The sequence below is a fragment of the Piliocolobus tephrosceles genome, chromosome 7, assembly GCF_002776525.5.
Source record: "Piliocolobus tephrosceles isolate RC106 chromosome 7, ASM277652v3, whole genome shotgun sequence".
Classification (NCBI taxonomy): Eukaryota; Metazoa; Chordata; class Mammalia; order Primates; family Cercopithecidae; genus Piliocolobus; species Piliocolobus tephrosceles.
In genome coordinates, this window is record NC_045440.1 from 32,711,066 (window position 1) to 32,736,889 (window position 25,824).

Below are 25,824 nucleotides of genomic sequence, written 5' to 3' on the forward strand. Positions count from 1 at the left end.
AAAATTATGAGAACACGGAAGACTTTGAGCTACTTAGGAATTTGTATAAACATAGTCTTACTCTAAAACAATTAAGGACACAGAAATCAGATCTTTTACTGTAAGACTTTGTACTAAGCTCAGGCAGAAGGAGTTTGATGCAGCATTATGATCTTTGTTTCTTCTCTCCTGCTCATTCCTCTTAATTCTTTTTCCAGTATCACTCCCAGGAGTCAGTATAGTCTCATGCAAACCTCTCTTTTTGCCTCCACAAGTCAAGTGAATTTCTTAATTATAAATATGGTTTTTCCCTTTATTGAAATTATGGAGACTTTTAGAGTGTTTTTTTATCTGGGATAATGAATATGTTGTACTCATTGCCTCTCCCCTCTCTGATTCCCATGGCAGGTATCATTGTTTGTTACAATATTTTGTGTTGTTGTTATTGTTGTACAAAGACTTCCAATTCTTTTCAATACACAACCCCAAACTTTCAAAGTCACTGAATTGGAGTTGGTGCTTCAGGAAAAACCTGACTTTATAACAGGCATGAAGTCCACTTAGGAGAAACCAGGAGAACCCAACTGGGGAGGATTTTTTGTGTGTTTCTTCTCTCTGCTTCATATCTGGAGACACTATGGCAATGTTGAAAAAAATGCATATATGCAGCCAGGATGAGAAATTAAGCTTTTAAATTGAAGTAAGAATACTCATACAGAAGAGTGAGTAAAATATAAATTGACAGGTAATTGTATTATCACTATAAAAATTATCACTGCACAGCTATACTGTATATGTAGATGTAATTTGTTCACTTTATGGCTATATTAAGTTCTGTTGAATTAACTTACCACAAGTTACTTTTTCATTTTATTGTAATGGACAGTAGGGCTGTTTCTAGTATTGTCTGTTGAGAATAGTGCTGCTGCTCTATGTGATGACTCAAGTTAATAAAATTGTATTATATTAGGGATTTTCATTAAATAGGTTGATTTTAGTTGCATTTGTCATGAAGAACTATGTGAAATGATAGATATGTTGATCTTCTTCACCATAGCAACTATTTTACTATCAACATATACCCCATAACATCATGTTGTAAACCTCAAATATACACAATGAAATTTATTTAAAAAATAGTACTGCTGTTTAAAAAATAGTTACTGTCCCTGATTTTTTTGTACCATGTGCATACACATTCCTATTGGGTAGGTACCTAATTGTAAAATAGCTAAGTTATTGGTAGAATAAAATTTATCATTCAAACCAGTACACTTTGAGAATAAAATAAGGTATTATTCATCATTATACCAGAGCAACAGGTATAAATTGATTCTATTTTGTGCAAATTACATATGTGAATATTCTGTTCATAGGATATGTATATGTTCAAATTTAGTAGATAATGCTATACATTTTTTTGAGATTACATACATTCCATTCCTACCAGAACCATATAAGAGGTTCAGTTCTTTAACATTTTCAGCAACACCTTGGTATTAGACGATGTGTAGTATTTTCTTATTTTGTTTTTAATTAACATTTTTTGTGATTATTGATGTTAAGCAGTTCAAATATGTAATGGTAATTTGGAAAACCACTTTTGGGAATGCCAGTTTTAGTCTCTTGCCCATTTTTTTTTCTGCAATGTGTCTGTTTTTGTATTGGTTTGTAGATTTGTTTTATATCCTGGAGAGAAGGCAAAATGCTTTTATATATATTTCCATATAGATTTTAAAATTAGCTTGTCAAGATGAATACAAACACCAGAAACAAAAGTCATTTCATTTTGATGGGACTTGCTTTTAACCGACAGATTTAATTGGAGAGAAGTGATATCTTTATTAGTGAGTTATCGGTGGTCTTTTGACACCTATAGTTTCATAAGAAATTCTTCTTTGAAAAAAGAGACAATAAAGAATACAAGATGCCATTGCTTCACTTCCCAAGCCTAACTTGGAGCAGAGGGTGATGGCAGAAGAGAGTCCTGCATGCTTGCTGGTCTTTCTTCTCCTGTGTCTATCCATTTCCAACGTAAGAATAGTCCATTGTTCGTACAAATTGCTTCACTTCCTCGGCAAAGAAGACGCTATAATGTCATTGCCAAATTCCCTTGTGAACTAATCTACAAAGAAATCATTCTAACAATATAATCCAGAAATTGAATTGGAAAATCAGAAATCGTTTAGTCATCTGGAACTACACATAAACTATTAACAAAGAGGTTATCTACCATTCTTTCCACTGCCAACTGCTCTTGTTGCATCATTCTCTCATAGCAGCTTTCGGTATGAAGTGCCAACTTGATCCACTTTTATAGTCACAAAATTCTTTGTTTTTCTTCCATATTTGTAAATCTCTCCATTTTTATGACCGTCTGTTCATTTTCTGTTTCTCCGGATACAGAGTATTCGGGGGATAAAGAGTACAGTTCAATCCCAGATACTCCATTTTTTTTCTCTTTCTTTTTATTCAAGACAAATTCTATTTTTTTTCTTCTTCTTCTTTTTTTTTTTCTCCTGGAAGAGGAAGAGTTAACTCCAGGACCTAATAGTATTCCATCTGAAGTGATAGCCACTTATTTCTCTTGCATACCATCAAGATTTCCTTTCCTATCTTCCCATGTCCCAGTTCTCATTAACACGGCTCCAGATTTCACTCATGCTGGTGAAACGATTTCTGTCAATCTTCCTTCAGTAATTATCTTAATTCCCACAGAAAGCTCTTTTTATCCTAAAGGATCAGAGACCCATTCTGTAAAAATGATTGTGATTTTTTTTTTTCAAGCTTTCAAGTTGTTTTGTTTGCAGTTTTCTGGGTGACTATGAGAGCGATGTTATAGCCAGAGCATCACAAGACAAGGGCTGGGAAAACACTCTTAAAACCTTCTTTATTCTTTCCTAAGTCACTTTCCCCAGATATGCTGCTACTTTTTCTGTACTAACAAATTCCCTGGCTCTGGCCCTTTTTTGCTGCCCATAAAAACTATGGTTTTCAAGCAACTAACCAATTATTGTATCTTTATTGAAAACATACATGCCAAGCAGCTGGATGGGAGCTGTGTAGTGCGGCATTTAAACTTGAGTGTTTTGAAGTGAGAAGACCTGGGTTTCAAACCCCCTCTCTCAAAAAATCAAGAACAGTTACCTTAATCAGGGCTGCTAATGCACACTCTAACAAACTACCTTATAAATTTCAGTGGCTTAACACAACACAAGTGCATGTATTTCTGGCTATCATGAAATTCAGTTCAGATGTTCCTCAGCTATCCTGGGGGGCCTTACTCCAGACAGTGACTAAGAGATCCATGTCCCTTCTGTGTAATGATGTCTGCTATCCCCTGGATGTTCTCCTGAATCCCTGCATTTATCTGGGCATCAGTGTGTAGCAAACCGTAGATGATCTTACAGAACATTTGGGGTGCAAGGGGAAAAGAGGCGAATGTTATTTCCATTCACATTTTGTTGGGTATAACCAGAAATATGGCCTGATCCGGATACAAGGATACTGAAAATTATAGTCTTCTTTGTTCTGAGGTGAAAATTAAATGGTTAATACCAGGAAAGTTTCTTTATTGAAGTTTCTTCAAATGTTAAGATGGAGCTAATAGTGGGCCTTATCTCACAGGTTGTTGTGAAAATTTCTGACTGTAGGAAGTACGTGATAAATGTTTATTATTATTGTACTTGGAACAGGTGGCACTATGGTTTTTGAGACCAAACTCCATTTGCAGTAACATCAAAAGCTCTTGAAATATTGGGAGCCCCAGAGGCGGAAAGGGAGCTGACAAAACAACTTGACATTTGCAGCCCAAAAGGGTGGGGATAGGAATGCTTGTTTCAGCTGCTGACGAGGCAGCAAAGACACCTACAGATTGTTACCGGACTGTTCCACAAAACAGGCTTTTATTATGAGACCACTTCCATTTACACTAAAACAAGAGATGTTCTTCACTTACAACCCCTAAAATCCCGAGACTCTAAGACCTGGGGGAGAGAGAGTGCTGTGAACACTCTGAAATGGCATGTAAGTAAATGTCATTCTAAGTACGTTTTTCCTAAAGAGAGAATTTCTAGTGTCATCACCTTAAAAAAGGGTTGTCTTATAAAAATTGAGGACTATTGGTCTTAAAGGACCAATGGTTTCAAATGTATATGCCATGGTTGGTATTTAGTTAATTATCCGCAGGTGCTTATTTTGGCTGGAGAGCGTGAGAAGGCATCAGGAAAAGGGCAATTTCCCTCCTCATCCTATCTGTTGTCTCCTGTGTCTGCCCTGTTGTGTTGCAAGCAAAAGCTGTGGAGGTGGTGATGGCTTTATTTTGCACTTTTCAGATGGGGGTTTTCCTGACATTATTAATGGGGCACTGCATTTCTAGGCTTCTCATTTTGTCATTGATTTTATCTTTTTAAAAATTTGCACCTACGATGTTCATGTGCTGTTTCACTGTTGGAGCCCATTTTCCTTAATTGAATTATATTGACTAGATGCTATCACAGCCTCTGTTTATTCTATAGAGCATTTTGGACTCTCTTCTAATGCTACAAGCTTTGATCAGTTGGCGCTCGCTTCTCTGCTTCATTGCTAAACGAACTTTATTGTTTTTAATGAGTGGAGGACAACTCCAGTCCTTTACTCCACCAGTTTTCCTACTGATTCTTTACTCCGGTGAATCTGCTATCATGATGTCGTTTTCTGTGGGTATCTGCAGACTTAGGGCAGACACTGGTCTTGTAAGTTGAAAGTATTTACCTAATCGAGGGTTCACATTAGATTTAGGCTCTATTGACATATTAGACATTATTGAGAAAGGCAAAATCCTGTTTTTCAATAACAAATACAAGAAAAACAGATATCTGTAATTCTAACTAGATGGTTTTGTAGAAATATACATGAAAAGAAAGGTAGAATGCTTTGATCAAAAAAGACTGAGTCCCAAATGCCCAGCTGGTTTGTCCTCTCGTTCTCCCTCTTCCCTCCACCAGGCCTTCCATCTTAGTAAATCCCATCATCTTCCCAGGTGTTTAAGCTCCAAACCTGGAGTCATCCTGGATTGTTTTGTCTCCTTCAATATCCATAGTTTTTAGCAAGTCTTTTAAATTTCTACCTTCTCTCTCTTTCTTTCTTTATCTCTCCCTCTCTCTCTCTATATATATATTTTTAGATGGAGTCTCGTTCTTTCACCTAGGCTGGAGTGCAGTGGTACAATCTCAGTTCACTGTAACCTCTGCCTCCCGGTCTCAAGCGATTCCCCTGCCTCAGCCTCCTGAGTAGCTGGGACTACAGGCGCATGCAACCACGCCTGGCTAATTTTTTGTACTTTAGTGGAGACGGGGTTTCACCTTGTTGGCCAGGATGTTCTTGATCTCCCAACCTCGTGATACACCCGCCTCGGCCTCCCAGAGTGCTGGGATTACAGGTGTAAGCCACTGCACCCGGCCCAAAATATATTTCAAATCTGCCCATATCAATCCATCTGCACTGCCACGTCCTCTTCCATGCCATGTTATTTCTACAAGTCTGTAATCCTCCTAGTGGGCTTGTTTCCTTCCACTCTCGCCCAGTCTGATCCATTCTTTATACAGAACCAACAGTGATCTTGCTCACATGTCAACCAGAGTATGGTACTCCTGTTTAAAACTGTTCAATGACCATCACTGCATTTAAAATAAATTCAAAACACCTTATGTTGGTCTGCAGAACCTTAACTCTCTTCTATCTCATACCGTGGCACTCTATGCTTGGTTCACTAAGCTTCTATTTCTGGAAAATACCATGCCAATGCTGGCATTAGAGCCTTTGAACATGCTTCCATCTCTGCCTGATAGGTTCTTATACTTCATTCTCTGTAGAGCTCATTTCTTTTTCTTCTAGGTGTCTCAGCTTTCTCTTTTCAGAGATGCTTTTCCTGACCACCCGAGGGACCTTTCTTTTTTTGTTTTCCCTTATGCCAATCCTTATGTATATTCCTTTTTAGCACTTATCACAGTCTGTAATTTGGTTCAATTTTTCTTTACTTGTTTATTTTTACCCATTATTACATTATAATGTAAATTCCTTGAAGACAGTGATCATAACTGTCTTATTAACCTATTTTTTAAGAAAAAGCACAATATATAGTTTATGAGGGAATTCATCGTTAATTTTGTGGATCCTGTGTTCAAGCCTATGTTCTAACCTTCCTTGTACTTATGGGTCAGTAGTATAAGCATCCAGCAGGATCATAGCTGAAATGATACCTCATCATCCATTCATGGAGCAGATTTCTATTATGTGCACAGTATGTGCCAAGCAGAGGGCCAGAGGCTAAAGAGTCAAAGTACAAGAAACACCGTTTCTCATGTCTCCAGGAAGCTTACATGCTAGTTCAAAAGAACAGGTTTCCTCAGTAATCAAATAATTAGTATAAATTGGGAATTGTAATAAATGCTACAAATGAGAAGTAACAGGTATCATGAGAGTACGTTTTCTGAAGGAAAAAAAGGAACATCTAGAAAAGAAATAATATGGACATATGGGCCATGACAAATATGAGAAAACAGGGAAAGTCAGAGATCTGGATTGCTGAGTGGGAGAGATTCTGGGGTGAGGGCAGAAGGAGGTGTTTTTAGATACCAGAGGCGAGGATCATAAAACCGGTTAAGTGTTTTGTAAAGGCTGGGAGAAGGAGGACAGAAGATAGTAGGAGTCAGTAAGAATTGACACAAACAGATTGATGTTTTCAAGGAATCAATCTGTTTGCCAAAGTGAACATTAGAGAGTTCAGTCAGGGGGAGGTCATCAATAGCTTTAGGGTGAGTTTTAGTGACATGATGGGGATAGATATTTGGATGCATGAAGTCAAGGAGGAAATTAATAGTGAATAAAAGGACACAGCAAATGGAGGAAGGTAATTAAGAAGCTATTAAATATAAATCTATTATTTATTAGTCAATTCCAGGGGTAGTAAACTGTGAAATAATTTGTGTATGTGTAAACAATTGACTGAGTAATTATAAATGGGGAAAATTAATTCTGATTGTGTTTAGGCTTGAATGTTTTGCTCATTGCACATACTTCAATCTAAATTTGTCAAGGTGTCCCCACTACCAGTATTCATAAATAGCCCAAATAATAGTCACTAAAGTAGTCTTAGGTTATGCACCAAATACAGTGAATCATACTAATAACTGATCTGGCTTTTAACACAGGTCCTAGTTCCTAAATGGAATATGCTTCCTCTCATGGGGAAAATCTTGCATAAGGGCCACTGTGACCACACATGTGAATCTTGTAGTTTACATCTCTTTTATAGACTGATACTTCAAATCTATAGCTTAAGATATATACATGTATTCCTAAAGAGAAACATATATTTATATCTGTAATTTGATTGGATGTGAAGGTAAGGAATTTTCTCCAATAGACTCTTTCAAAATTTTCCTTTAACCCCACCACAGTCTCTGATTACTTTAAATGTATTGCTATCTTTGTGTGTAGATTTTAACCTTATCCAAAACGGGCAAAAGTATAAAGCATCTTCAAAGCCTCCCCATCTCTTTTTTTGTTACATCAAATGTATCAGATCTAAATGCTTTTGCCATCACTTGCCACAGATAATAGCATGTTCTCATGCTGAAGTCAGTATAAAAGTTTATGATGTTATTGACTTCGCACAGTTCCATCAGACCTCAGTATTATTGATTTAATGACTCTTTCCTCTTCCTTTTTTTTTTTTTTAATTCAACTCCACAGTTGACCCATGGTTTATTGGAGTGCCAGAGCTCAAGGTTTTTACTACATATAAACAAACTTATTTCCAAGGAAGCCTGCCCATAAATAACTCACCAACCATCCAAATGCAGAGCCAGAATATGATAAATATCAAGAAATTGGAGAAAACAAGCCTACGTAGAACTCAAATCTCTTCTTGCTCTTTGCCTGTTGAGTATACTTCCTAGTAAATTTTTTAAAAAAGGTAATTTAAAGGAAAATGTCACCTGGCATGTAGAATATCTGTGCCTCACAGCAGATGGCATGGTTCTGCATGGGGAGAGGGATGAAATGCCACATGCATGGCTGGAATGGAAGGATTTTGAGCAAGTGGTGTTCCTGGGAAGCTAGCCGGCAGGCTCTGACATTAACGGTTTTATTAAGTTCAGCTGTGGGCTGGAGCAGCCTTTGCTTCTAGTATTTGGTAGTGGTTTAATGGCTGTTCCTCTGGTTCATGCAGGGTAGTGTGAAAAGTAATTGTAGCGGGTGGCAAGATTGATAGGATTGAGGTCGATGGGGAGATAATATGCTTTATTCTAACTTTTTCATTTACTCAAGAAGAAAGGGAAACATGGATGAATTACTCAAAGAGTGGGATTTAAAAAGAAATTATCCAAGACAGGTAACACTATGCCCCATATTGAAAATTGTCTAAATTATGGTTCCAATGAATCATGTATTGTGTATGAAAATTGCACACCCTACTGTGAAGTCATAGTCCAGGAAGAAAGTGAGTTTGCAAACACACTGGCCTCTAAAGACGCTTAGCATGCATTTAGCAGCATGATATTTGCAAATATTGGGGTGTCATCTACAAACACCAGGAGTGGCTTTTCTCTTGTTTCTCTTTCAAATGACTCTAAGAAGGGAAGAGATGAGACTGTATGATTAGAGTTTATTGTGCTATTTACCTGTTGACCACATTATGCTGTGATACCTGTTTGCTTTCTAAAGAGGTTGTTCTGATGTTTTCATATTTTGTCATTGTAAGACAGCTTTAGGTGATAATGGATAATGCTTTCAGCAGGTCAGTAGAGCTATTTGTTCCACTAATCATTTCCCCAAAGGGCTGTAAACAGCATACAGCATGCACGGACTTCAGTGTAGTCTCTCTGGATAGTGTAAATAGATGCCTGCTGGTTCCTGATAATAGTGCCTTCATTCCTTTTTAAGCTGGAAGAAACAGATTCTGCAGTTGATGGACTGATAATTAGGTATGCATAGGATTGCAAGTTTTTGCATTTTCTCTTTGCTACTTAACATCAAGCAACACTAACGCAACATACAAATTATGTCTATATTTCTGTGCCATGAAGCTTTTGGCTACACAATGCTAAAGTAACCACAGCCATGTGCCACATAGATGGCAGTGGCCCCATAAAATTACAATGGAGCTGAAAAATTCTTACCACTTAGTGACATAGTAACTGTCATAACATTGTAGCACACTTTCTTTATTTCTAAATAAATGTTGTGTAGCCAAGGTGGACAGTGTTTATACAGTCTACAGCAGTGTACAGTCATGTCCTAGGCCTTCACATTTACTCAGTACTCACTAATTGACTCACCTATATAAGTGCCCTATACAGGCGAACCATTTTAAAAGATCTTGTATACTGTATTTTTGTTGTACTTTTTCTGTGTTTAGATACAGAAATACCACTGTGTTACCATTGCCTATAGCATTCCATACAGTAACATACTACATAGGTTTGTAGCCTAGGAGCAATAGGCTATCGCACATGGCCTAGGTACGTAGTAAGCTATACCATCTAGGTTTGTGTGAGTACATTCTAGGACGTTTGCACAGGGACAAAATGGCCTAATGATGCATTTTTTGGAATGTATTCCTGTCTTTAAGTGATGCATGACTGTAGTTAATTCGATAAATGGAATAAAACCAGTTATATGTATATGGAAATTTCCTAATAATGTCTCCTGTTGAGCTAGTGATGGTAGTATTATATCAGCATGACCTAAAACAAATGCATTTTATTCTGTATGAATGAAGAGATGTAATACAGAAGGCAGTCAAAAGCTATATTTAGGTGGGTACCTTTATGCAAATATAAATTTTCTTATCCATTCCTCACAATCATTTTGATCTCTTTTCTGTTTTCTTATTCCTTTTTGAAGCACAGCTACTCACACTAATACCTTTACAATTATGACAAAAGACATAGTTTCCAAACAGTTTATGTTGTTTTCCTTTTAAAGTAGAGTAACAATTATTTTTAAAGCAGTAATGGTTAAATGTAAGTAAACTTTAATGGGTATAGATGAAGTGCAAGTACACACATTACAGCTAAAATCCAAAATGCCCCTAGTACATTGCATATGGAATTACATTTTAAGTGACCTATTTTCTTAGTTACAAGAAATATATGTTTTCCCACATTACTATAATTTTTTCCCAATTTTTACTCTATTCCTTAGACAGGCAAAGATGGCATGTGGTTAAATATGTAAAAATGGGAGATAAAATTAGAAATATAAATAAGCACAAAATTTGGAGCTTCAGCAAAAAATAATTTGAGTATCTATGGAATGCTTTTTATATTTTTAAAGGACACTCTTTCTTTTTCCTAAAAAAAGTATGTGTTTTCATCTATCGAAAAGATAATGCCTAGAAATGTAACTTAGGCAATTTCACATTATGATTCCTGATGTGAGGAAACTCTTCTCAAAACCAAGTCTATTGAATTAAACTATAAAACCACCCACTCTGTTGTGGCTCTGAAGAAAAGAATGTTAGGCTGCTTTCTACAGCCCCTTCAAAATCCGTGCCCGGATGGAACTTGCATTCCAGCTCTTGGAAACACCGGGCGTTAACTCATTAAACTCATTATTTATTTCCTCCACTCTTTTTTTTTTTTTTTTTTTTTTGAGATGGAGGTGTTCCTATTTTGCCCAGGCTGGTCTTGAACTTCTGGGCTCAAGCAATCCTCCTGCTTCACCATCCAGAGTAGCTGGGACTATAGGGGCCCACCACCCCTGGCTTTAACCCATTATTTGTAACTTGAAGTCACCCTCCCCTCACTTTCTCTTTCACGGAGGCATTTGTTTCCTGCAACATCACAAAGCTGCTTTCTTACTGAAAACTTTGGCAGAAAATGAAACTGACTAAATGGATAAATAGATGATAGACAGATAGATGATATTGACAAGAATTGTTGACTGGGATTTTATTCTAATTTCTAAAAATATCCAATTGATATTGTAATATAAAGACAAGGAGAGTTCATACTAGGATAACCTTTGGGGATGTTCAGATTTGTGTCATAGGCGTGTGACCCTGTGCTTTGCATGGATCAAGAAAGATGATTTCATATGCAGCAAATTCTAGCTTAATGTCACTATCATAAACACAACTTTCTTTGATCCTCATCATATTTCTGTGAAGTCTTTAGCATCCAGAAGAAATTTTAACAATATTAAAAACAGGAGTTATACTTGCATCAAATAATCAGAAGAGGAAGGTCAGCAAACAGCAACCTTAGGCCACTATAGTAGACATTCATTCTTCATATGCTAAATGTAGAGGGTTCAGGGGCTGCTAAGCCGAGGAGCAGATCAGCATAGGCAAGGGTGTTGAGTGGGTGGTGGGGAGACTTGAAAGATGAGACCCAAAGGGCTTGGGGTGGTGGCTATTTATTAACAAGTGTAGAAGTATTTTATTATCTTAATAAAAGGTATGGGCCAGGAGTGGTGACTCGCGCCTGTAATCCCAGCACTTTGGGAGGCCGAGGCTGGTGGATCACTTGAGGTCAAGAATTTGAAACCAGCCCAGCCAACATGGTAAAACTCCATTTCTACTAAAAATACAAAAATTAGTTGGGCGTGTAATCCCAGCTATTAGTAGGGTGGAGACAGGAGAATCACTTGAACTCGGGAAGCAGGGGTTGCAGTAAGTCAAGATAGCACCACTGCACTCCAGCCTGGGCGACAGAGCGAGACTCAGTATAAAAAAAAAAGAAAAAAGTATGAAACACTGGTCCATGTTGGTGAAAACCTACTCCTATGGTCTGAATGTTTGTGTCCCTCCAAATTCATGATGACATTTAATCCCCAATGCAATAGTGTTAAGACATGGGGATTTTAGGAGGTGATTAGGTTGTGAGGTTCTACCCTCCTGACTGGGATTAGTGCCCTTATCAAAGGGCTTGAGGGAATCTCTTTGGCCTTTTTTGCCCCTTCTGCCTTCCTCATGAGGATGCAGCAAGAGGTGCCATCTTGAAAGCAGACAGTAGGAGCTTGGTCTTGGATTTCCTGGCTTCTGGAGTTGTAAGAAAGAAATTTCTATTATCTTCAATTACCCAGCCTAAGGTATTTTGTTACAGCAACTCAAATAGATTAGGATACCTACCTTCATAATGTCTCTTAAATACGTTGTCTGCATGTATTGTCTATGTTTTGTAAGTTTTTCTTTTCACATAAATGGAGAAGACAATCTTACTGTGTTAATATTACTAGCTGAGGAGTTTGAAAGTTTATATCCTAGTCACAGCACCATCGCAAAATAAGTCCTAGGATTTTGGTCAAAGCACTTAACTATTAGTTCCTTTTTCTGTAAAATGAGGATTATAGTATTTTTCTTAGGTATTTAAAAGGACTGTTGTGAAAGTCAGTAAGAGCTAACTTTTGAGTATTTAATATATTGCTGGCCTTATAGCAAATGCCTTATGCGGAGTAACTCATTTAAGTTTCACAACAATCTGATGATACAGACACTTTCTTCTTCATTTTATAGAGGAAAGAACTAGAATACAAAGAGGTGAAGAAACTGTCTAAGGTCACATACATGAAAAGCCCTAGGACTCAGATTTGAACTTGGGCAAGTGATCTCCAGAGTCTTCATGCTTAATCCCTATGCCCCAGTGCTGTCTTTGGAAGATAGCCTTTTGTAAAATAGAACATCTTATATATGTGGAAAATACCATCTCTTTCAATATTTTTATCATTACTTTTTTATACCCAGTTTTTATCTGTGGGTTGTTACTATTGGTGTATGTTTAGTTCATTTATATTAGGATCCATGCTTTGCCTCAGAGACTAATTGGTGCATAATACTCAGGCTCGATAGTGGTACTAATAGTGAAACCGTTAACATTTGAGTGTTTATCACATATTGAGAGCTATACTAAGCACTTTGAGTGGTCTACTTCATTTAGTCCTTCTAATAGAACTGTAAGATAAATTATTTTTATTATAGCTAAATTACCGATGAAAAATCCTAGATGTAAAGAGTTTAAATAGCACATGTAACGTAGAGCATGACTCCAGTTCCACCCAGTAAAATACCAGTTTTCATTACAAAGCTCTATGTCACAGAAGGTATCTACTGCCTATGAACTAGCTAAGCTAAGAGTATATAAAAGATTTAAAAAGTGTTTCTAGTGAAAAAAAATGTTTCTAGTGGATAAGCATGATCTATAATAAAGTTATCAGCAAAGTAGCCCTAACATTACTTAAAATTATGGTAAACAGTCCAGGCACAGTGGCTCACGCCTGTAATCCCAGCACTTTGGGAGGCTGATGCAGGCAGATCACGAGGTCAGGAGATCGAGACCAGCCTGACCAACATGATGAAACCCCATCTCTACTGAAAATACAGAGATTAGTTGGGTGTGGTGGTGCATGCCTGTAATCCCAGCTACTCAGGAGGTTGAGGCCTGAGAATCTCTTGAACCTGGGAGGCGGAGGTTGCAATGAGCCGAGATCATGTCACTGCACTCTAATCTGTGCAACAGAGCAAGATTCTGTCTCAAAAAAAAAAAAAAAAGGCTAAACAATATAATTATTTTTTAAAATTATTATGCAGTGAGTGAGATTATATTTCTGCAAAATAACCCATTCTAAAATTAACCTGTAAAAGTAAAGATGCCTTAGGGAAAAGAAAATGTTTAATCAAGAAAAACATGATTGGAATATAGTTGTAATCAGCAAGAAGAAACTCTCAGGAAAAACTCTGTTAAATTTTGTTGATAAAGAGTGGTCAGCATGGTACCTAGAGAAAAGAAGAATTTGTTACTTTTTTCTTATATTCTGAGGAGCAGACTTTCTGCCTTTCCATTCATTCAAAAAACATTTATCTTATGCTTATTCTGTAAAAAGGTACTGTTGTAGAACTATTAACAAATCAAACCAAATCCCTGCCCTGATGGAATTTGCATTTTAGTGGAGGTAACACAAAATAAATACACCAATAAGTGTATAATATCAGGTAGAGAAAAGTGCTTTAGAGACAAACAAAACAGGATTAGGAGACAGCAAGTGATGTGGTGATGTTGTTTTTGATGAGTTGGATTGGGCAGGATCTCTCTGAGGAGAGATGAGAATAAATTGAGAGCACAGGTCAGGAGTCTACCTAGGGAGGCAGAGGGCATTTGACAAAGGTCAATGTGAAGGCTTCAAGGAAGGCATGTACCTGTGTGAGGAACAGCAAGGAAGTGCATGCTGGAACAAAATGAGTAAGAGAGAAAGTCAAGAGATGAAGACACAGGGCCAGAGGGCAGATCAGAAGAAGGGTTTTTATAGATCATGCTACAATTCTAAATTTTACTGTGTTATGAAACACCATTGGGTAATTTTACGTAGATGACATAATCTGACTTCAGTTTAGAAAGGATCACACTGATTGTTTAATGGCGAGTAAATAATTTGAGGTCAAGGGTAAGAGAGTAAGCCCAGGCTATTGCAATAATCCAAGTGAGAAATGGTGTTGATGTGACCCATGGTATAAGTAGTGGAACTTGTTAGAGGTATTGGACTCAGAACATAGTTGAAAATAAGAGTTAAAATGATAAGAAAAAACCATATATAGTTATAGCTATAACTTTTCCACAGGAGAAGGAAAGTGGAATCTGCATAATCTATAATGTATGTTTCTCTTGCTATTTAAAAAGCATGTTAACTTAGTAAAGGATCTTAGAAGTCCTGTAGTAAAAGCACTTTAAATTATTTTACCTAAAATTTATCAAGTCAGTTTCACCTTGGAAATCCCTTTCTTCATGTAATAGTGGTTAATATACACCAGAAATCATATTCTACATATACTTCAGAACATGCATCATTAAAATAATACAAATTATTGCCATTATTTTAAATTCAAGATCATCATGTACATTCCTGGATAAAAGTTGGCTTCTCATCTAGATTTCAGACAGGGAGAAAATGTGATTACTGAATGAATGAAAACTCACTTTTTTCAGCAACTTATTATTGCAAAATAATTAATTGTGATTCTAGCTCTACATTTATTACTCTAGTAACATTTATTCTGTTTTTCGTTGATTTAGTTAGCATGAAATATTATCCAGGAATTTGATCATTTCTGGGTACATTTGGACAAAATTGAATTCTATATATACCAAGGGCCAGATTTTGATGACCCAAGTATTAAGAGTGATACTTTGGCAAGAATTAGGAAATAAGTCTCAGTTGAATATAATCAAAGTTTTATGGATTCACATACCTCAAAACTGAAGAGTTAAGTCTCGCTTCAGAGATTCATGTGGCTTCCCCACAAACTTGACTATAACTTATTTTTTCTTTCTACAAGTTTAATTCCGGTCCCAGGAGTTGATAACATTCTCATCAGCTTTCCCCTTCAGTGATCTGAAAATGGCTACAGGGGATCTTGGGAGAACTTGCTCCCTCATTGTAGCTCAAAGGGAAGAGAAAACATTTCCACAGAAGACTTGGATTTCTATTTCATTGAACCAACTTAGGTTGTATGAACATCTATGAACTAGGAATGTAGACATACCAACGTTATTTAGTCCTGAGGTACATAGATTTCATAGGGAAGATGGTTGTTTAAATTAAAAGTTGGATGCTATTACAAAGGAAAAAGAGATTAATCCATTTGATGTGGCTCAAAACAGCAAAATCCTAGTTCCTATTTACCTACCACAATAAGCAGATAGTGTTGGTTTAAGTTTTGAATATCAAAATCTCATCCTCAGGGTTTTATTTATAATCTGTTCTTTGTTTTCTGTACAAAAAACAAACTTCTAAGTTTTGTGTTTTAAAAAATTTTAGTACGTTATTCTGTTTTTTATTGCCAATTTGTGCTTTCTAAAAACTAGTTTGATTTGTAGTAAAGACCCTAGCAAATTCTCTAAGCTGTAATTTTCTCATTTATAGACAATAAAATGATTTATTAGGCTTTCACAAAACTCTTTATGATGCAAAACCATCTTAAAATTAAATACAATTTTTGTATATTAAGACAACCACATTCATGTTCTCAAATATTTCTGATTATCTCCAGTCAGTTGTCTTTGCTATATTTTAACATACCTTAGGCATATGATATAAAATATGTTTATAGTATGTTTATAATAAGGGACCTAAAATTATCTTTTTATCTGTCGGTGTCATAAATTGCCATGGTTTCCCATGGCTACCATGGGACTGAATGAAGGAGGATGAATGCAGAAATGAAAACTTTAAAGTAACTGTTTTAAAGGAAGGGTAACATGGGGAAGAAGAAGAGGGCTCCCTGCTTCTAGTGAGCAAGGGCAGCCCTGAGCTTCCATAACCCTTCATATTTATTGGGTCGAAACAGCAGGGAGGAGGAGGTAACGATTGGTCAGCTGCTTGATTGATCACAGGTTCACATTATTGCTAACAGGCTTCAGATGTGCCTAAGTACCAGAAACACTATAGTTGGGGTGTGACTGCCCTCAGCATTCCTTCTGGGTGGCAGATGCAGTTGTCAGCTTGCTAACATCCTGCATTTATGAGAATAGTTTGCTGTTTACTCATATAGCCTCCAGTGGTATACTGAGTTGATCACACCCTCACTCTTTCGACCTGCAACAATGAATGGCAAATGGTATGGAAAAAGTATTATAATATGTGAAATTGAAATGACAGTGATTCCTAAGCACTGTTTACTTTCTAAAAGGGCTTGAGAAACTATGCAAATCATTAGTTTCGTTCCTAGTTGGTTAAAAGTTACAAGTCAGACAAGAAACAAGCAAGTTTGAAAAAGACCATCTTTTATTGTTGTGTAATGACTCAACTGTAACCTTTTCAAAGACTTACAAACCACTGAGCCATGAAATCACTGAGAATGGTAGACCAAGTTTTGATCATTACACATTTTCCTGATGCCTACTTCTTCCACACATACTCTTTCATCAGCATAGGTTATAGCTGTATCTATACCCAGGAGAAACATATGCAAATTTAACAAGAACTATACAATAGTTTTTTCTTATCTACAGGGGATATGTTTCAAGACCCCCAGTGGATGCCTGAAACCTCAGATAGTATGAACCCACCCTATACACCCTATGTTTTTCCTATACATACATATCTATGATAAAATTTAATTTCTAAATTAGGCACAGTAAGAGAATAACAACAATAACTAATAATAAAATAGAACATTCTTAACCATACACTGTAATAAAAGTTATGCGAATGTGTTCCCTCTTTCTCTCAAAAGATCTTAATGTTTTTGGACTGTAGTCTTAAAATATCTTAATGTTTTTGGACTGCAAAATTATGGATACAGTGGAATTATTATAATTATGTGTGGTATTCAAGGCAGTCCACTAACCAGGGGTGGGTTCAAGGATGAATGCCACATGGTTTCTGCTCTTATGAAGCATACAGTATGTTTCAAGGCTCAGGCACATGGACATCATTTTCCTTTTATTATAATTAGCAAACTAAGGGTAAATTAGTGAGAATTCAGTAGGAAGATAAGAAGAGTATCAGTATTAGTCTGTTCTTGCATTGCTATGAAGAAATATCTGAGAATGGGCAATTTATAAAGAAAATACAATTGTCTCATAGTTACACAGACTGTATAGGAAGCATGATGCTGAGATCTACTTGGCCTCTGGGGATGCCTCAGGAAACATTCAATCATAGTGGAAGGCAAAGCGGAATTAGGCATGTCTTACACGGCAAGAGCAGGAAAAAGTAGGGTGGGGGAGGTATACACACTTTGAAACAACCAGATCTCATGAACACCCACTCACTATCAGGAGAAGAGGACCAAAGGGGAAATCCACCCCCATGATCCAATCACTTCCCACCAGGTCCCTCCTCTGACATTGGAGATTACAATTCCACATGAGATTTGGGTGGGGACAAAGATCCAACTCATATTATTCTGCCCTTGGCCCCTCCCATATCTCATGTCCTTCTCACGTTCTAAAATAGTCATGTCTTGCCAACAGTTCTCCAAGTCTTAATTCACTCCAGGATTAACTCAAAAGTCCACAGTCCAGCATCTCCTGAGACAAGGCTAGTCCCTTGCCTATAAACCTGTAATATCAAAAACAAGTTAGTTACTTCCAGGATACAGTGGGAGCATAGGCATTGGGTAAATATTCCCATTCCAAAAGGGAGAAATCAGCCAAAAGCAAGGGGCTACAGACTCTGTGCAAATCTGAAATTTAGCAAGGCAGTCACTAAATCTTAAGGCTCAAAAATAATCTCCTTTCACCTGTTTCACGTCCAGGGCACATTGGTACATAGGGTGGGCTCCAAGGACTTGGGAAGCTCTGCCTCTGTGGCTCTGCGGGGCCCAGATCCCATGACTGCTCTCAAGAGCTGACATTGAGTGCCTGTGGCTTTTCCAGGTGCTCAGTGCAAGCTGTCAGTGTATCTGCCATTCTACGGTCTGGAGAATGGTGGCCCTCTTCTCACAGCTCCATTAGGCAGCACCCCAGTGGGGACTTTGTGTGGGTGCTCCAGTGTCACATTTCACCTCCACACTGCCCTAGTAGAGGTTCTCCTTGTGGGCTGTACCTCTACAGCAGGCTTCTGCGTGGACATCCAGGTTTTTTCATACATCTTCTGAAATCTAGACAGAGGCTCCCAAGCTCAACTCTTGCGTTTTGTGCACCTGCAAGCTTAATGCAATGTGGAAGCTGCCAATGCTTATAGCTTGCACCCTCTGAAGCAGTGACCCAAGCCGTACCTAGACCCCTTCTAGCCACAGCTAGAGCTAGAACAGCTAGGATGCAGGAGGCAGTGTCCTGAGGTTGTGCAGGGCAGTGAGACCCTGGGTCTTGCCCAGGAAACCATGCTGTCCTCCTAAGCCTCTGGGCCTGTGATGAGAGGGGCTACTGGGAGGGTCTCTGAAAATGCTTTTGAGGTTTTTTCCCCATCGTCTTGGGTATCAACACTTGCCTTCCTTTTAGTTATGCACATTTCTGCAGGCAGCTTGAATTCTTCCCCTGAAAATGGGCTTTTCTTTTCCACCACATGGTCAGGCTGCAAATTTTCCAAGCTTTTATTCTCTGCTTTCCTTTTAAATGTAAGTTTCAGTTGCAGGTCATTTCTTTGCTCACACATATGAGCACAGGTTGTTACAAGCAGCCAGGACAAATCTTGAATGCTCTGCTGCTTAAATGTTTCCTATGCCAGATACCCTAAATCATCTCTCTCAAGTTCAAAGTTCCACAGATCCCTAGGGCAAGGGTACGGTACAACCAAGCTCTTCGTGAGGGTGTAACAAAAATGACCTTCGTTCCAGTTCCCAATAAGTTCCTCATCCCCACCTGAGATTTTATCATCCTGAACTATACTGTGCATATCATTATCAGAAGTTTGTTCACAACCATTTCACCAGTCTCTAGGAAGTACCAAACTTTCCTTCATCTTCCCGTTTTCTTCTAAGCCCTCCAAACTCTTCCAACTTCTGCCTGTTCCAAAGCTGCTTCCACATTTTCAGGTATTTTTATAGCAATACTTGACTCCTCAGTATCAATTTTCGGTGTGAGTCCATTATCACATTGCTATAAAGAAATATCCAAGACTGGGTAACTTATAATGGGCTCATTGTTCCATAGGCTCTACAGGAAGCATGTTGCTGGTATCTGTCTGGCTTCTTGGGAGGCTTCAGGAAACTCAATCATGGTGGAAGGTGAAGGGGAAGCAGGCATGCCTTATACGGCTGGAGCAGGGGTTGGAGTGGAGGAGAGGTGCTGCACACTTTTAAACAATCAGATCTCATGAGCACTCACTCATTATCACTAAGATATGACCAAGGGGTAAATCTGCCCCAATGATCCAATCGCCTCCTACCAGGCCTCTTCTCCAACATTGGGGATTACAATTTGACCTGAGATTTGGGTGGGGACACAGATCTAAAAACTCTATCAATAACCTTGGAGTTGGCACAGATAAACAAATATGCTTTTTTTTTTTTTGATGGAGTTTTACTCTTGTCACCCAGGCTAGAGTGCAATGGTGCAATCTCGGCTCACTGCAACCTCAGTCTCCCACATTCAAGCAATTCTCCTGCCTCAGCCTCCCAAGTAGCTGGGATTAGAGGTGACTGCCACCATGCCTGGCTAAGTTTTGTATTTTTAGTAGAGACGGGTTTCACCATGTTGGCCAGGCTGATCTTGAACTCTGGACTTCGGGTGATCCAGTCGCCTTGGCCTCCCAAAGTGCTGGGATTACAGGCATGACCCACTGTGCCCAGCCGCAAATATGTCTTTTAGAAAGAAGGATGAGAGGTGTGTAATACTAGAGGTCAGGACACCTCATATATTACAACCACTAAACACAGTATCACTTGAGCTAAATCTCTTGACCTCTCTAGCTGGTATTCCTGCAAAAGAATAATTTTCCTTTGTCTAATCATTCCCATTCCTAGCTTTATAATTAGTGGTAGGTCCCCAACCCCAATACACACAAGGAATGGTTCTCAATTAATGCTTGTTATGAAATGAATACAGCTATAAAACATGGGGTATGCACTGGATGGCCTCTAAATGCTTTTCCAGAGCTAGTGTTCAATGATTCTAAGAGACTTTGGCATGCCCTTGTGTTCCTCTGTTATCTCTGAGTCTCTTGATTTCTTACATAGACAGGGTGTTTGTGAGGAGAGCAGGCCCAGAAGCAAGGAGCAGAATGATAATTCATGATTAACAGGAACGCCACCTGCCCAAAGTTGTCCTTCCTGAGAAAGGTCAGCTGTTGCTATGAGTAAATATACTTCTCTGGCAGGGTGAAAATACTAGACTGTACTTTCTCTCTTTCCTCTGTATATTTTCCTTTTGTACTGTTGCCTCTGCAAATGTTGATTTCTTGTGAAAACATGAAAGGTCAGAAGTGAGCATGTTAAGGAGAGGTGGATGCATTTCTTTTTCATTTGTATTTATATAGCTAAGGAAGATTGAGCTAGAATAGAAGTTGATCCATGTTATTGAACTGTGGGGCTGACACTTTGAGCACTGAAGCTGCTGTCTTCTTGGATAAGACTATTACAAGAGAGGGAAGAGATAGCAAATCTTTTTCAGAATAATGATTTAGAGGCAGTAGAAGAAAATGAGTGAACATTAGGAGGTCCAGTGGTACATTAACTGGTCAGTCACACTTAGGCAAACAAAATTCAGCTCCCTAAAAGCCCCTGCCTAGAGAGGTAAATAGAAAGATAAGAAAAAATGAGAGTTATACACAGGAGGCAGCCCAGTAAGAACTGTTTCGGCCATAGAAAACATTCAGAATCAGTTCGAACAAGACAAAGGCAGCTACACATTTGAACAGGCACGTTAGTAGAAATATGTAAAGGAAAATATACTGAACTCATATGAAGCCATTTCTCCATGGGGTTAAGGATTAGTGGCTAGGCTGATGCACAGATTTATAGATGTTGGAGTAGCTGAGGTGATGATAGCTCTTTTATGATGCTTACCAATCTTTATTGTTTACCTTTTGAAGATATTTAACTTGCTTTATTTCTGTTTCTTTTGGCTACTTAAGTAAACACAACAGTGGTTGCTAAGAACTCACTGATGTATACACACACCAAGGCTGTGTTGATGACTTCTTTTAGTTACTCCAGGAAGCCCCTACCCACACTTATCAGTTGAGATACGTTGGTACAAAGTAAATTAATTTACAACAGTAGTTGCTAATATTTTTTTCTCAGAGTACACAAATATAAACTGCACATACTTATACATACAGACATACATATAGGTATCCACTTTTAATTTCACTATGATTTTAAAATAGCAAGCAGTGTTACTAGTTTTATAATTTTTATAGAACATTTTACACAAAAGAGGAAGGATATATTCTCAGAATAAATGGCAGCTATCTATTGAACAAATTTTAATTATGAAAAATTCATTAAATTGACCATTTTCTCATGCCACACACATTTGAAAAATTAATTTTGGATTGGCATCAATCCTTGGTTGGCATTTGTGATATTATGACCTGTGGCACAAGTACTTGGACCAGAGTAAATTACCCTCTCTCTTCTCTTTCTGCTTCTTTCTATGTTTCATTTTTTAATTTCATTCTCTCTGCTCCTCTTCTTCCATTTTTCCTCCTTTGTGTCTCCCATGACTTGGGATACAAGAGACACAATTCGTATGTTCTCACGTCAAGGTTGCTGACAGCTGTATTAGAAGCTTTTCCTGAGTTGTTAAAATATGTGCTATCTGGAGCAGATCAGGTGAGTTCAGGTATTTTCAGCGAAATAACTCAGAAACAGAAAGTCAAAAGCCACGTGTTCTCACTTATACGTGGGAGCTAAATAATGTGTATACGTGGACACAGAGTGTGGAAAAACAGACATTGGAGACTCTGAAGAATGAGACAGTGGCGGGGATGAGGGATGAGAAATTACCTAGTGGGTGCAATATACATTATTCAGGTGATGCTTACACTAAAAGCTCAAACTTCACCACTGCACAATACATCCATGGGACAAAACAGCCCTTGTAACCCCTAAATTTATACAAAGAAAAAATAAACCTAAAAAATAAATTAGAAAATATGTCTTATCTAGGTTGCTATTCAGTTAAACAATGAAACAAGCTTTCAGTCCTAGGCTAGGAATGACTAAGAGAAAACTCATTTGGGGTAGAGGGTGAGAAATGCTCAGTGCTGAGGATAGGACTAAAGAGCTAAGTGTAAAGCTGGGGTGAGGGCGTGGGACATTTTGGAAAGTCAGCTGTCTAGAAAACAGAACTGACACCAAAGTCCAGGCAAGATAGTATTAAAGGCAGACAAGAATCATAGAACAGATGTGGACACTAGGGCTGCAGTGAAAACAGTTGGGAGTGACATACAAGAATAGTGATTGTTTGTAATTATTTGCACCTGTTATTTTTGAATGCTCAAGGTTTCAGATATTGTTGATTATTACTCTTTCATTTTTGACAATGACTTTTTGGTATCATAGATACCATGAAACAAACTGTATCGATTGGAATTGAAACATGAAAATATACATTCTCCTATGTTTCCAATTAGTGCATAATACTTTTTACTTCTTGAATGAAATATACCTTAAGAAAATATTATTTTATGTTTTGAATGATAAATTTGCTTATGAAGAAATTATAAAGGAGTTTTTGCGTAAATGTTTGTTCATACTCATCACTCATTGCCTTCAAAATCACATTAAAGGGAAATGAGCCCCAAAACATTGGCTATATTTTTATTTTAATTGAGTTTAGTAACCTTTTACAATTTACAAAAATTCTGAGCAGCCTGAGAGTCTTCTTAAGTAAATTGTCTTCAAACAGTGATTATTTTCCACTGCCTTTGGAATGTTCCATGTGGTTATCAAGTGAACACAGTAACTAACATCTGACTGTCTTAATCAGTTAACCCAGTCTACTAGGCATTCCTTCCTTATTTCCCCATTTCAATAAATACTATTCCTATTCTGTTACTCAGTCATAGGTAAAAGTTTATGCTTCACTTGGACTCCTCACACCTCTTCACACCTGACCTGCAATATTTGTTGCTGTGTGTGCTTGGTTCTGTAATTTTGTACCATTATTAAAATCACCTTCCCTCTCAGCACATCTACTTTGACTCTAACTTAGGGCATGATTCCCTCTTGTCTGCATTTTTAACAATACTAGTTTTACGTGTTGCTTTTTCTTCAGTCAACTGTTATATTAATCTTTCTGAAGTTCAATTTTAAACGTATTATTACAACTTCAGTGTCTCCTTATTGCCTATGAGACAAGACTCGAATTTATCAGCCTAATGCTTAATATCTTCATGATTGATTTTATCTTCTCATTCTTATCTTACTTTGACTAGAGGATTCTTATCACCATAGAAAAACGCTTTTATTTTTCATCTTACGAAAAAAAAAAAAAAAAAAACCTGCAAAAGAAAGGAAAATCGTGTGTGGATCAGCTGATCTCTCTACCTCTATGCTTGTCTCTTTCTACCTGTTCTCAACACAGTAGATAGGCTGATCATTTAAAAATACAAATCTAATCAGTCTCCTCTTCTTGTCCCACCCCTCCAATGGCTTCCTTTTTGTTTTTTGTTTTTTGAAATGAAGTCTTGCTCTGTTGCACAGGATGGAGTGTAGTGGCGCAATCTCGGCTCAATGCAACCTCTGCCTCCCAGGTTCAAGCAATCCTCATGCCTCAGCCTCCTGAGTAGCTGAGACTACAGACATACACTACCACATGCAGCTAATTTTGTATTTTTTTGTAGTGACAGGGTTTTGCCGTGTTGACCAGGCTGGTCTTGAACTCCTGACCTCAAATGGTCGGTCTATCTCAGCCTCCCAGAGTGCTGGGATTACAGGCATGAGCCACCGCACTCAGCCCCTCCAATGGCTTCCTAATGGTCTCAGAGTAAAAGTCCCTGTCTTCCGCAAGGTCCTCCAGGAACTGGCCTCTGGTTACCTTGCTGCACTCATTTACTGTCCGGTCTTATTACCCTCCTATTCCAGGCTTGCTTCCACTTTTGGGCTTCTGCATTGGCTTTTTTTTTTTTTTTTTTCCTTTTATAATTCAGATTAGGATGATTTTCACTCACACATCTATTAATATATGAATAGCTCAGGTTTTGATTTGAAAGTCACCTTCCTAGTCAACTTTTCTCCCAACATTTTGTTTCTGTTTCTTTTGTTGTTGTTGTTTCTATTTTTCTTTGTATAATCTTCTCCTATAATATGTATTTCAAACTGTAGATCTTGTGTAGTGTCTGGCAACTCAGTAGACTCATGACAAGAGATTTTGTCTGTGGTGTCCACTCCTATACCCTAGAACCTAAAATAGAGTCTAGCACATTGTGAGTATTCTATAACTAACTGTTAAATAAATAAATATACTTTCTACCAGGCATGGTGGCTCATGCCTGTAATCCCAGCACTTTGGGAGGCCCAGGTGGGTGGATCACTTGAGGGCAGGAGTTTGAGACCAACCTGGTCTCAAACTTAGCAAAACACCATATCTACTAAAAATACAAAAGTTAGCAGGATGTGGTGGTGGGTGCCTGTAATCCTAACTACTGGGAGGTGGATGCATGAGAATTGCTTGAACTCGGAGGCAGAGATGGCAGTGAGCTGAGATCCTGTCACTGCCCTCCAGCGTGGGTAACAGAGCAAGATTCTCTCTCAAAAAAAAAAAAAGAAATAAAAAATAAATGTACTTTCTACTCTTTACCCTTTGCTCCAGAAAAAGATAGACATGCTGTTCTCAGATGCACATTGCACCTTTTTCTTTCCCTTCCTTGGTTTGGCAGCTTTTTTCTTTGCCAGGAACATCTTTCATCTTTTCCCTAAATCTCTGCAAAGCCAAAGCTCTTGCACCCTTCCTATCTCTTCGAAAAAGTTACATTTTCTGTTGTAGTTTTCCAATGCCTTTTCAACCACAGGTGTTCTTGGCTTTATTCTGATTCCTGTCATAGATTCACCACAGCTGGAAGTCATCTCGCTCCTCTCTGAACACTCTGCATTCCAGCAAAGTGCCCATTCTCCACCAGCAATGAGTCCGCTCTTATTATCCCACCCTGAGTATTGCATATAAAGTGGATGATATTTTTAATCTTGATGCATGTTAGGTTTGGCTCTTTTATAGTATTATATCACTTGTATGTATTTCTCCCTGATTTTTTTTATGATTATTTTCATTTCTTTCATTTTTTGGCAACCTAAACCTACAGAGAACTCCTCAAGAAGCTTTGTGTATTTCCATTACTTTAGTTGCCCCACACCTCATTATGATAATTAAACTACCGAAGTTGTGTGGCCTAAAGAGATAAAGGGGGTAGTTAAGACCATGACATTCCCACAGCCTTTTCACATCCACGGCCCCACCCCACCTCGATTTCTACCACAGC

General features: G+C 38.0%; 1 pseudogene; it reads right to left on the reverse strand.

Annotated features, from left to right (window-relative positions):
• LOC111544173 overlaps positions 1-25,414 on the reverse strand; it is a 183,739-nt pseudogene extending 158,325 nt beyond the window's left edge.
• Between the last annotated feature and the right edge of the window lie 410 nt (positions 25,415-25,824).